Genomic DNA, 13,938 nt, shown 5'->3' with positions numbered 1-13,938 from the left:
GTGGTTTAGAAGCCTGAATTGAAGAATGGCAGGGAGGCCCTGACAGGGAGGACTTTATGCATGGAGACTGGGGAGGGGTCAGGTACTTTTGGGCAGGTCTCGAGGATAAGATAGGTAGGGCTATACTGGAAAATGGTAACTCTGCCTGGTAGACAGGGGTGAACTTGTGAGTCCCTCTCTCTTCCCTACTGTCCCCAAGAAGGCAGGTGCTGACAGAAGAGTTCCCTTCCAGAATTACATTGATGTCCTGTTTCCCTGAGCTACTCTCAATTGGATTCCACTGGGACTTCTCCATGTTATCAAGCCCAGTTTTTGGCTTGGTTTTTCCTTCCAACTTGGTTTCTCCCTTTGTGTTCAGTGAGGATTTCTGCCTCTGGCCTGTCTTCAAGTCACTATACTCAGGTTTTGACCCCTCAGCCAATTCTCTGGGCAGATCACTAGCAACAAGGAGAGTTGTGGAGGAAGTCAGGTGCAGGCTGGACCTCGTTCTCAGTCACCTCTTTTTATGTCTCCTCTGAAGCTGCCTTCCCAATGGAGAAGAGTTGGAGGGTGATTCTTAAGTCAAGGGAAGAGGCCCAGTAGTGCTTGCTTGCTAGATTCTTCACAAAGATGTCTATGGTCCTGTCACAGTGTTCATGGTGAGCCTAGAGGACAATAGGACCTAAATCAGCCTTGAAAGTCAGGATGGTCTCACAGAGGAACTTTCTCTCCACAGTGGAATAGGAGCAGAGCCTCTGGTGTATTTGTGCAGGTTATGTGACAGCCCGTGGTAGGAGCTTGGTGGTTAGAGGGGAGAAGGATGCAGTGTGCCTGAAACAGAGAGCAGTGCAGGGAACTACAAGGACATAGGTCTACCTAGAGCAAGGGGGCCAGGGAGGCATGTGGCAGGCTGAAATGCAGGCAGGGGCCACATTCTGATGGTCTTTGTGTTCTGCCAAGCCAAAAGGTTTAAACTTTATCTTGCAGTCAGTGCTCTCCAAACTGGGTTCTTTCCACTCACTGAGGAGGTACAAAGTGAGCTACTGAAGGGTGAAAAGAAAATCTAGACCTTCTTATGTTCATTAAAAAATTAACTTTATTGAGGTATCTTGTATTATTTTTTTAGTGTAAAAATTTAAAAATAAATGTTTCTAAGCTGTAATGTATGGAATGATTGTGGCCCCTTCACTTGGTCCATCTATCCAGTGTGTCACATATGGGACATGAAGTGTCAGGAGGACAGAGTGAGATGGGAGCTCTCTAGTTCAAAGTCTATCACTTGGGCCTTCAGTTTTTGTTTCCTTTTAGCATGTATCACATATTTTGATTTATATTGCCTGGTTAAGTTGAGTGATAGATTATATTACATTTTGACTAAACTGAGTTTACAAAATGGACAGATGTATGGCTTAAGATAGTCTTACAAAGAAACTATAGATTACTAAGAAGCTTTCTGCAAAATGGACTGGAATTATATATTATATTTTGACTAAACTGAGTTTACAAAATGGACAGATGTATGGCTTAAGATAGTCTTACAAAGAAACTATAGATTACTAAGAAGCTTTCTACAAAATGGACTGGAATTCGGAGCAAATGGCTTTCAACCGAGTTAAAGATGATCAGTCTAACTCATGGCAATAAATGGAAATTAAAACTATACAGGGATGTAATTTGTCACCTATCAGATTTGCAAATATCCAAGTTTGACTCAATACTCAACTGGTGAGACTGTAGGGAAACCAGCACGATTACATTGCAGGAGGAGGGTGGGGGAGATGCAAAATGGTACCACTCCTATGGAGAGGACTTGATACTATTTAGCAAAATCACATAAGCCTGAGATATTTTGTGAAGCCAAGTAGCAAGGAAGCCAGGAGAATACTGGGGTCATGTCAAAAGACCACAAGAATTAAACTGATAAGCTCCCATTAGTGAAATATGAGAGAATCAAGCTTTACCAAGAATAATAAGTGCAATGAATTGATATACATCAAATATGTTTAAATCCATGAGTTCATAATGATACAAAAAACTTTGGTTACCTTTGGAGGATGATAGGGAAGCAATTATTATTTTAAAAACTAGTGAAAAAGGGAAAGGATTAGCATGTATTCTTTACCTATATAATTTCTATTCCTTGTGAAAAGAAATGAAGTTAAGAAATATTAACTTTATAGAAGTATTCAATTTACTAAGTGAAGAAGGCATGGTAGAATTAAAACATAACCATGAAGAGAAGATTGCTTATGTACACATATTCCAGCTAATAAATGAAGAATGATAAAATTAGACTAATACTGTATCCCTAATGAATTAATGGATTTATGCAGTAATTATCCAGGGCAGCTAGCATCCCCAAATGTGCTTCTTGGTAGAATCACACACCACCCATGAAGTAGTTTAGCTGAATAAATTGAAACTAAATTGGATCAAATCTCTCTATATAATTACCAATTTGTGGGAAATACAGGGAACTGAGGAGCTTGTTAAATGACACCTGACACTCTACAGGACAAATGACGGTTTAGCATATGAATTGAGGAAGTGGGTAAAGAAGATGAAGAGAGGGGCGCCTGGGTGGCTCAGTGGGTTAAAGTTCCTGCCTTTGGCTCAGGTCATGATCCCAGAGTCCTGGGATCGAGCCCCACATTGGGCTCTCTGCTCCGCAGGGAGCCTGCTTCCTCCTCTCTGCCTACTTGTGATCTCTGTCTGTCAAATAAATAAATAAAATATTAAAAAAAAGAAGAAGATGAAGAAGAGATTATAAATGAAAAGAAACTTCAGAGACATATAACCAGTCACAGTGTGTGAGTTTTATTTGTATGCTGATTCAAATAAATAAACACACAAAAAAGCAAGCAGTTTGAAATAATCAGGAATGTTTGAATCTGAATTATATATTCATGATATTAAAGAGTTATTGTTATGTTTTTAGGTATGGCAGTGAAACTAGGGTTTACTTTTTAGATACATACTCTGAAATAATTCTAGATAAAAATGATATGATACCTGGGATTCATTTCCAAGTAATCCAGTGTTAGGAGAATGTTGTAAGTGGGTGGGAATATAGATGAAACAGGTTGGCTGTGAGTTGATAATTGCTGAAGCTGAGTGAAGGGCAGGTCAAGATTCATGATCCCATCCTCTCTGCCTTTGTGTATGATTGAATTTTTCTATCATAAGAATGAAATAGATTTTTACAGATAAGACAGATTGAAGAGAATACAAATACTGCAAACACCAACAACAAAATAACCGAGCTGACATATTCCTCCTAGTAGGAGCCTTTTATCAACCATCTAATGAGATAAAACAATGATAACCTAATTGCAGTTGACAAGAAGCTGGGAAAAATCTTGTAAGTTGAAATATGTTTAGAGATGACTCCTGATCTAACTGCATATTGTGTCTTAGCATATTAACCACTACTCAAAGTTCAAAGCCACTGTTTCACATAATTCACCTGTTTTTTAAAATCATTTGACTAAAAAACAGCCAGAAAATATGAAAGTGGCTTTTAGGCATTGGATGACAGGCAGTACAGAACAGTGATTCTTGAAAGAAGGGAAATGAAGTGACCCCTACAATTATCCGCCTTTTACTACTCACAGAAAGTTCCAGGCCAAAGTGCAGGGAAAGCAATCCCAAACTGATGCTGGCAGGTCCCTGTGTTCAAGGACACAGTGCTGGGAATTTAGAGAAGCCAAAGTGGCTAGAATCCACCAGGCAAAGTACCAGAGAGGAGAAGCAATCAGAGGCAGGGGTCCTCTGACTCTCAGCTGAAAAACTGATTGGCATGTATGTATGGAGAAACAATACCAAGCCACCAGAAAGGAGTAGGGAAAACAATTTCTGGACATCCCAAAGAACTTGGAATAGTTCACTTTCCCAACAGCCAGAATTGAGAAATTTCTTATTTTTTATTTATTCATTTATATGAGGCATCACATAGAGAGTCAGAAGGGTACTTTTTCAGTAGTGGAGCCCAAAAAGCCTAGATGATGGTTTCTCAGTCTTGACACTATTGGTATTTTTTGGGCCAAAGATTGTTTAGTATGGAGGGCTATCCTGGTATGATATCATATAGGATATTCAGCAGCATCCCTGGCCTCTACCTGCTAGATACCAGTAACACATCTACTCCTCTAGTTGTGACAACTGAAAAGTGTCTCCATGCATTGCCAATATGCCCTTCCCTTAGGATCAGAATCATCCCTGGTTGAGATCAGTTTCTGAAATAAAAAGTGGCTCTGGTTCTGCCTAACAGAGCTTCACAGCAAGCTGCAAAAGGATTAAATTGTTTCTAAGGAACTCTGCTGCTTTCTAGAGGAAAGTTTAGGAATACTGAAAACACAAACAATCTAGCATGCCAAAATATAAATTTCACCATGTCTGGCATCCAAGAAAAAAATTCCAGACATGTAAAGAAGCAGAAAAGATAAACCACAATGAGGAGGAAAACAATCAATTAGAAACAGATTCAGAAATAGCACAAATGATAGAATTAAGAGAGAAGAATGTTAAAGTAGCTATGATTAATATATTCCATATGTTCAACCATGAACATGATAATAAGAACAGTTTTAGGAGAGATTGAGATGATATAAAAAAGACCCATACTGAACTTCTGAAGATGAAGAATACAATGTCTAAGATGAAAAATACACTAAATGAGATTAATAGTGGATTGGATACTTCAGAAGAAAAAGTTAATAAACTTGAAAACAATATGGCAATTATTCCATTAAAATACTAAAGAATATCAGAGAGTTTTAGAACAATGTCAAGTGGCTTAATATGCCTATAATTGGAGTTTCAAAAGGAGTGAAAGAGCTGGGGGTAAAAAATTTTGAAGAAATAATGTTTGGAAAACTTTCAAATCTGGCAAAAACTATGTATCTACAGATTCAAGAGTCTCAATGAACTAGAAGCGGATGAAAAATGAATACTACACCAAGGCACAGTCTAATCAAACTGATGAAAGTAAGTTATAAAGGGAAAAATATTTTAAAGGAACTAGAGTAAAAACACAAATTTAATACAGAGGAACAAAGATAAGAACGACAATAGACTTCTTGTTGGAAACAATGTGAGTAAGAAAACAACCAAAAAAACCCCCAAACACCAAAAAAGAAAAAAAAAAAAAGCAACAACAACAAAAACCCACACCAAATAAAGCAAACAAAAACAAAACATAGTGGAGCAACATCTTTTAATTATTGAAAGAAAAACACCTCTGTGGATTTAGAATTCTATACCCAGCAAAAATAACTTTCAAAAATGAAAGCAACACAAAGATTTTTTTTCCAGGCATATGAAAGCTAAAGAAATTCACTGGCAACAGACCAGTACTACAAGAAAGGTAGCCCTTGATGTAGAAGGAAATGGAGCCAAATAGAAATCTGGATCTACAAAGAGGAATGAAATGGGAAATATGTTGAATAATACAGAAGATTCTTTTTTTGCCTATTTAAAAATCTCTATTAAAAGTGTCAGGATATTTTAGAGAGAACAGTTTTTTCTGAAATCAATAAATAACATTTTATTTCACCTTTATCTTATCCTTTGAACATCTCTGGGTTTATATTAGTGTAGCAGGCATGTATAATCTTTTTCACTCAAATGAAAAGAGTACTATTTCACTAATATATATGATACATAAGAGTTGCATGCTTATTTTTTTCAGATAAGGATGAATGATTAAAATCTTGGAGATGATGGCTGTGACTTATAAAGACCGATTATAGTGTTTCAAATGGTGATATATTATTTTATTATTTGACTTGGCTCTTAGAAAAATCATTAGGGTTAGCAATATGGGCAAATACTTGAGGCAATGAAGGACCTGAAATGAGAGGAAATGGCTGAACACGAGCTCTCGAAATTTGAAGTCATTCGGAGGATTCTCATCGATATGTGATTTTGGTGACTAAATTAAAACAAAAAGACACATGTGTCATCCTGGATTTTTGTTTTGACCTATTTGGAAAAAAAAAAAAAAGAGAGACAAGACTTTGAACTATTAAACTTTTTTAGTGCCTTAGAAATGAGCTAGCATTTGCCTTACATATTTTAGGTTTGGAAATTGAGACCAACTGAGGTGAAGTGACTTGCCTAAAATCACACAGCTGGTTAATTGGGTTGTATTTGGCAGGCATTGACCTTGCGGACTGGTGATGTGAGGATATCAATCCACATGAATTTCACAGCAGGGTCATTCCTAGCTGTGACTTCTTCAGAGCCCCTTGTCGGCTGTGTATAATTTTGGTCACTAGATGGCACCCCACACAACAGCACCAAAGATCCTGTGATTTTTTCCGGTTTTGATTACCCATAAGGCAATTAATGCTCTTGACTCTTTGTATCACACAGAAATTTCCTAAAAAGTTACCTGGCTGAGACAGAATTAAATAAACAGAATATTCTGGGATTGATAACAAACGGGGGGGGGGGGAAATCCCTGTAAACACCTTCGGGAAGGATTGTTGGTATTCTACTATATTAGTATCCCTTCCCCAATAACTTAAACAGTTTAATATTTTAATGTACTCATCAGAAGTCACATAAGAACTCCCAATTTCTCCATTTAGCACAGTTACCATTGTTTACCTTGAACTAACCTGCTTACCACAGAGGAGTCATTCAGGTCAATTCTACCTCATAAACCTCTCATGATCTCTGCTTCCTCGCTGTCTCTGATGCTTCCCTGGTCCAAGTGTTACCATTGTTCTCTTGGACTCTTACAATATCCTCCTGAATTGACTTCCTGCTTTCACTTCTAACTCATTTCAAATTTCTTTTCCACAATGTTGTCTGAGAAGTCTTAAAAATATGAATCTAGTCGTGTTATTCCCTTGTTTAAAATGCTTAGTGGGAATTTCTGGGTTATTCACCACTGTTTTGGAAAACATAGTGATTCAGATAAATTAATAGCACTATACATTTATCAATTAATATTATTTGGAAAGAAGCTCTGAGTCAGAAGCATCGTGCTACAACTCTTACCTCACAGACAGAAGTATTCAGCAATGGAGGAGGGGGAAGTTGGGGAGGAGGAGTGGAGAGAGAGAGAGAGATTATTATACCAGAGCTGCTTTCCAAGATTACCAGACTCATATACATTCCCCTTTCTCCTCAATTCAGAGCTATAGTTTTGGGTAATGTAAGATGGCCAAGAGCCTTGCACTTAGGTTGTAAATTTGGTAGTGGCAAGGGACTGAATCTGAAAGAATGGTTTCTGGAAGGGAATGAATCATAGAGGGTTTCAAAGAATTCTGGAATAAGCTCTACTCCTCATTGAAAGATAATCAAGCATAAAGATCAAAAGACATTTCCTAAGGACTGTAAAATTATACCAAGTAAAAGGCACAGAAATCTAGAAAGTTATCTAGAAATGGCCTTCTAGGTTATGAACAAAGGGAATGATTTTGATGGTAGCTAGGTGTTTACTAAAAAGAGACAAGGAGAAACTACATACATTGTTTATGGGTGAATGCTGGGACTCAAAAGAAACTCTCCTTTTTTAGGGATGAGTAAGGTTAAAGTAACACGAAACAAAATGAAATGTTTCTCTAGTATGAAAAATGATAACCTAACCCTCTACTTTCTGAAAAAGAGCTTACTTTTGATAAAGATTTACTTCAAGGAGCTAGTTAATTTTAGACATCATTTATATTATACTCTTATAAATGTGAAAACCGTGGGTTACACAAAGCAAAGATCAAAGATGAGACATTAAAACATTAAAATGGAAAAGGAGCTATTGAATAATAAACAAAAGGCCTTGGATTTAAAAAAATCCAAAGGAAGTAAAAATATAAATAAAAAATACAAAATAATCAGAATCAATACCAAAGAATTAGCACTACAGAAAATCAAATCCATGTTGTAGGCACTAGAGGGTCATTGTCAAAAGTCTTCCAGGATAAGGAGGACTTAAAGTACTCAGAGAAGAGCATGATTAAAAAAAAAAAGAATGTCACATGTGGAGGGTAAAGAAGAGAGATCTGAAAAAATGGACAAGAAAAAAAAAAAGAACTAGTGGAACTGAAACAACAATTTCAAACATATATAACCTCAAGCTCGACTAGAATTTGAAAGTGAAAGTGACTCATTCATAGTAGTGTAAGGGAAGTGTTATGTAAAGTCACCATGACCTATACAGATCCTAGTGAATCCTTTTTAACTGCCATTTTTACTGAGAAAATTGTAAATTCATATGCAGTTGCAATAAGTAAGACAGAGAGATCCCATATACCCTTTACCCAGCTTTCCCATGGTAACAATGTGCAGAATTGTAGTATAATACCGTAACCAGTGTATTGACTTTGGTACAACCCACCAATCTTATTCAGATTCCTTATGTTTTACATGCAATCATTTGTAAATGTATGCATTTTGCTCAATTTGTATGTGTGTCTATTTTGTACAATTTTATCACATGTGAAGATTTGTATATCTATCACCACAGTAAAGATGTTGAGCATTTCTATCACCTCTAGTAACCCTTTATAATAAAGGGTTTATTCCTATTATAACCACACCAACATCCTTCCCACCCCCACACCCTGCTAGTTCTATCTCTAACTCCTGGAAACCATGAATCCTTTCTCCATGTCTAAAATTTTTTCAAGGGGCTCCTGGGTAGCTCAGTCGGTTAATCATCTGCCTTTGGTTTAGGTCTTGATCCCAGGACCCTATATCAGTCCTGTATCGAGACCCTGCATCAAGCCCTGTATGGGGCTCAGTGGGGAGACTGCTTCTCCCTCTCCCCGCTGCTCATGCTCTCTCTGAGTATCTCTCTCTCTCCCTCAAATAAATAAATAAATAAATAAAATCTTTAAAAAAATAAAAATTTGTCAAGAATGTTTTATAAATGGAATCATATAGTATGTGACCTCTTGGGAGTAGCTTTATTCATTCAGCACAATTCCTTAGAGAGTTGTTTTGTATCAGTAATTTCTTCCCTTTTGTTACTGAGTAATATTCTCTGGTATATATGTACCACAGTTTGTTGCTTACCTGTTGAGCCTGGTGACATTTAAAAAATTTAAATAAAAGAAAGAATTTAATACCTCTCTAGATAAAACAGCAAGTTTATTAAGGAAAGAGTAAAAAATCAGAATTATCTTAGATTCTTCCAAGTATTTCTACTGATTGGTGCTTTTTGTTTTGATATCTCAAACCACGAGTTAAAACTTTTATATGGGTTTAGCTACTTGTGTTATTAAGCATAGTGACAGTTACTAGTAAAAATTTAAAAAATAAAGCACATGATATCTGTGTTTCAGGTCATAAAAGAAGCAAAAATAAACCATAGAAAACATAAAAGCATGGAAAACAAAGGAAATGCTAAGGAAACATTCTTTTTTTAATAAAGCTGGCAAGTTTATTTTTTTAAAGTATTTATTTGTCAGAGAGAGAGAGAGCGCGAGCATAAGTGGGGTGGGGGTGGCAGGCAGAGAGAGAAGCAGGCTCCCTGCTGAGCAAGAAGTCTCATGCAGGGCTCAATCCCAGGACCCTGGGATCATGACCTGAACTGAAGGCAGATGCTTAACCAACTGAGCCAAGCAGGTGTCCCATAAGGAACCATTCTAAAAAGACAGTAAAAGTGAGACCAACCATGCTAATTATGACAATAAGTATAAGAGAGTTAAATTCTTTTGTTAAATAGTAAACACTTTCAGATTAATTAAGATATATATGTGCATTTATTAGAGGCAGTTCTAAAACAAATTTAAGAAAGAAGTTAAAAGAAACATGTGGGTTTGATAACAATTCCTGTTTTCTTCTAAGTAGGTTTAGGACCCATAGCTCCTCCTCATTCTAGTGTAAGAGCACCACCAGTAAAGCACCACCATCTCCCAGTAAGGCTTGCTGAGAAATTCCATTTCACTAGAACTGACACTCCAGCTCCCCCACCCCCTATCCCCCCCCCCCCACACCCCAAACAAAGAGGACTGTGAAGTGGAGGAAGGGTATTAGAAGGTTTACTTTTAGGACTGCCTGGTGTTTGTAAAGGCAGGGCGTACTTACCTAGTTCTTCTTTCCAAAGGCAAAGAAGATAAGCCCAAGGTAGAATTATTTAGAAGTCTTGAGATTTCTCTTTTTTGAATGAAAGGGAGACATATTTTGCTCTCCAGTTGGAAGTCCAGAAAGCTATAGTGATTGCTGACCTGCCGCGGGTGGTAAAAGAGCCAAACTGAGAGGGGACAAGAGGTTTCTCCGGGGAGGCCTCCCCTTGAGATCCCAAGAATCCAGAATATACATCCACTTATCCCCAGAGCTGGGGGTGAAGACTGCAGATGAGTGTGGGAGGTGCAGCTTGCTAGAGATGGCACACCTTGGGCCAAAGAGAAACATGAGAGACTATGGACTCTGAAAAACAACCTGAGGGTTTTGAAGGGGTGGGGGGTGGGAAGTTAGGTGAGCCTGGTTGTGGGTATTATGGAGGGCACGTATTGCATGGAGCACTGGATGTGGTGCAATAACAATGAATACTGTTACACTGAAAAGAAATAAAAAAAAAAAGAGAGAGAGAAACATGCATCAGAAGAGTGTCACAGGATGTGGGGTACCTTCTGGGGGCTAGGAGAAAGTGCATTTGAATCTACAAGGGTTCACTTGTGCCTAGGGGAGGTCTTTGGTATCCAAACTGTCACCAGTGGGCACACCCACCAAGTCAATAGTTAATGAACTGGTTTAGCCAGGGTGACAGACAATGAAGAGTCAGCTGCCTTGTCACCACTGGTTGGTGGTTGCTCAGGAAAGAGAATCATGTTTACAGCCAACAAATCAGAGGCCTCTACTTTCTCTTGCACAGTCATGCAAGAGAATATCTTTCTTCTTTCTATCAGCTGAAGAACAGCCCCAGGGATGAGGAAGAGGGCACGAGACCATTACTCGTTTTGTGGACCTCCACTCCTTCTTCCTCCATTTTCATGGACCTTTTCTCACCAACCTACTACAAGTACAACTCTACCCCAGGTCTAGAGAAGGAGAAGAGATTAATGTTATGACTAGGGAACTTCATTAATCTAATGGACAATGAAAGTTATGAGATCAGACTGAAATATTAGAAAGAGTTTATTGAGCTTAGCTGACAAGAGTTATTTGTATAATAAAGCTGTTCCATGTTTATACTGTCAATACATCAATAAGCCTCAATCAAAATGGTTAAGAAAAAGAAAAGAGTGATTGTAATATTAATGTAGAATTCCAGAGAAAGTGCAATAAATGGTAAGAAAAAAATCCACTGAGTACTTTTATTTTGATCATATGTAATTTCCTCAATGAAGATATAGTCATTGGTCTTTATGAACCAAATAACATTCAATGAATGTTTACGATACAAATTTGAATGAATACAAACAGAAGTTCACAAAACCACTGTAGATCTTTAATATACCATGAAACAAGTGAAACTTGGTCAGGGAATTTACTTGCTCAAGAGAACAGCACAGTCAAGCCTCGAACCTAAATCTCTTGACCACTGGTCTGAGTTCTTTGAGCCTCAAAAAACAGATTTCTTTTCCTTGGAATATGCTCTCAGTACACAGTGCCCTTCTGGTCCCTATACAATGAAACTTCTGGTCCCTATACAATGAAACATGTACCACATACCTATACAATGAAACATGTACCACAGCCCCTCCCCTGCCCCCATCTAAAGCTGGACACTTAAGTGACTTTTTAAAAATTAACTGTATATATAGAATGAGTCTCAAAAATTGTGTGTGAGAGAAAAGGTTCTTGTGACTATGTTTAGGGGTATTGTTGTTTCAATGGTTAGGATAACTTTGGAAGTTTGAAATAATTGAATAATATTTGGCTTTCACAAATCAGTTTTTAGTTCTCAAAATAAGAGCCTATAAATAGCCAAACAGCAGACACAGGTGATAAAGAGAGTCTGACTGCGTGTGAAAGTGACCGGCGTATGGCAAATGTGTTCTCCTTTCCTTTCATCCTTCTACATAATTAAGGTAATACAGGAAACTAAAAAGGGAAAACTCTTCCATTCACTTGAATCTCCAAATGCTTGGAATAACATTGTAGTCTGGCAGTTGGTTACAGACCACATGCTGATAGACACACTGTCTCTTCAGCTGTATTCAGAAAATGCCAAAAGAACAAACAGCTCTGAGTGTAACAAAAATGTTCATGTTGGAACAAAGTTTTCTCTTTGTAGCTCTCTTTACTTATAGAGAATTAGCAATGAAAATCATATAAAAATTACTTAAGTTGCCGTAGAAGGAAGGGAGGAAGAAAAAGGTAAAAACAAAACAAAACTCATCATTTCATGGATAAGACACTGGAAAATATTAGAAATGATCATTGAGAACTTCTAAATGGCATGAAGTGGAATGGAATATTAATGGCACAATCCCATTATAATATTATTGATAGTGAATAATCATAGATTCAATCCTAGTTCATTGCCATTTCTTTGAAATTCTATTTCCTGGGGAAGAAAAGGAAAAACTTATGACCTCTGTACTTAAATAGAAAGATAAGCATTCCCAGACCCAGGTTCTGTTTTTCAATCCTACCACTCACCAATGTAACCTTATGAGTCTGTGCTTCTTATTATTTTGCCAGAACGGGGATGGAGTAGGATGGGGTTTGCCTAGAGTAGAGAAGACTTAGTGCTACCATCTATAACAGGGTGTTAATGCCTGGTTCTTTTAAGGGTTCATTACTTAGTCTCAGTAGTGAAGTTAATCTCATAGACCAGCAGGACGTCCTTTTTACTCATAGATCCAAATGCTCCTTGTCTGTAGACTTGTTAAGGTAAAAATTTTCCCCATTATACTACTACCATATATATTGCTATGTGCCAAGTAATTGAACTGCCAGCTTTTCACCACGCAACCTTGTGGCTGAGTGATGGAACATTGTATGTCTTACAGAATGGTATCAACAAAAAAATAAAAATAGATGGAGGTGCCTGGGTGGTTCAGTTAAATTCAGTTCAGTTAAGTGTCTGACTCTTTATTTCTGCTCAGGTCATGATCTCAGGGTCATGAGATTGAGCCCTGAGTTGGACTCCATGCTGAGCATGGAGCCTGCTTAAGATTCTCTCTCTCCATCTCCCTTTTCCCCTCCTTCTCCACCCCTCCCTTCCACTTGTGCATGTTCTTTTTCCATCTCTTTCTCTAAAAAAACAACACTCAGTCCATTTCAATCACAGGTAGATTATCAAGTCAAATGATTGACAAGAAAGCACCCAAACATATAAACACAAGAGCTTATCTATCTCTATCTGTCCATTTATCTATCTACTTACCTATATACCTCTCTACTTATAGTTACCAATGGCTTGAAAGAATTTATAGTATTATCTAGAGACTTACAAGAACAAAGCATTGAATCCCAGTTTTCAATACCTATGCTTCAAGATGCAGAATTGCCTGCTGCCTGATAGGTAGTCATTGGATGAGAAGGTTCATTCTGAAATATGATATGATTGGTTTTGATTCAAGAGTCCTAACTTTAGTAGCTTATTCCTAAAAATACCCTGTACTTTGGTTGTGTAAATGTGTCCCTGTTACCTTATAGGGGGTAATAGAGAGGTGTGTGACTCAGGCATGTGGGAATAAGAGAGAACAGTGACATCCCAGAAATGAGAAGTGGAAATAAAATCCTTTGAGTCAACGGGGAAGATGCTGTAATTGTGTGCATGCACATACACGCAAGTCTATATTTAGAGATATGATTCACAGTCAGGAAGAATGGAGATTTTATATTCATACCTTCTAAAATGCCCCCTTTCCCAGTTCTCCATGGATCAGTATGAAAGAACAGAATGTTACACACAGTCTTTAATAAGTAGTAAGATTCCAAGATTGTGTCCAAAGTATGTTTGAGAAGTAACACTGTTGCTAGCTCATCACATCTTAAGGCAGTGATGACTTTTGCAGTGTTATTCCTGTCTACAGTGGAAGTTATTGATCTTAT

General features: G+C 37.6%; 1 long non-coding RNA gene across 1 annotated transcript; it reads right to left on the bottom strand.

The window, feature by feature from the left end:
* Nucleotides 1-497: 497 nt before the first annotated feature.
* LOC309860622 lies at nt 498-10,295 on the bottom strand. The gene is made up of 2 exons (XR_014309498.1): nt 10,018-10,295; nt 498-644 (listed from the first exon to the last, which is right to left on the bottom strand). It is a non-coding gene; the product is annotated as an uncharacterized lncRNA (long non-coding RNA).
* Nucleotides 10,296-13,938: the final 3,643 nt, after the last annotated feature.

This window comes from Mustela nivalis, assembly GCF_964662115.1.
Source record: "Mustela nivalis genome assembly, chromosome: 2".
NCBI lineage: Eukaryota > Metazoa > Chordata > Mammalia > Carnivora > Mustelidae > Mustela > Mustela nivalis.
The sequence above is the reverse complement of the archived record's forward strand: the minus strand, read 5'-3'. Positions and strand labels throughout refer to the sequence as shown.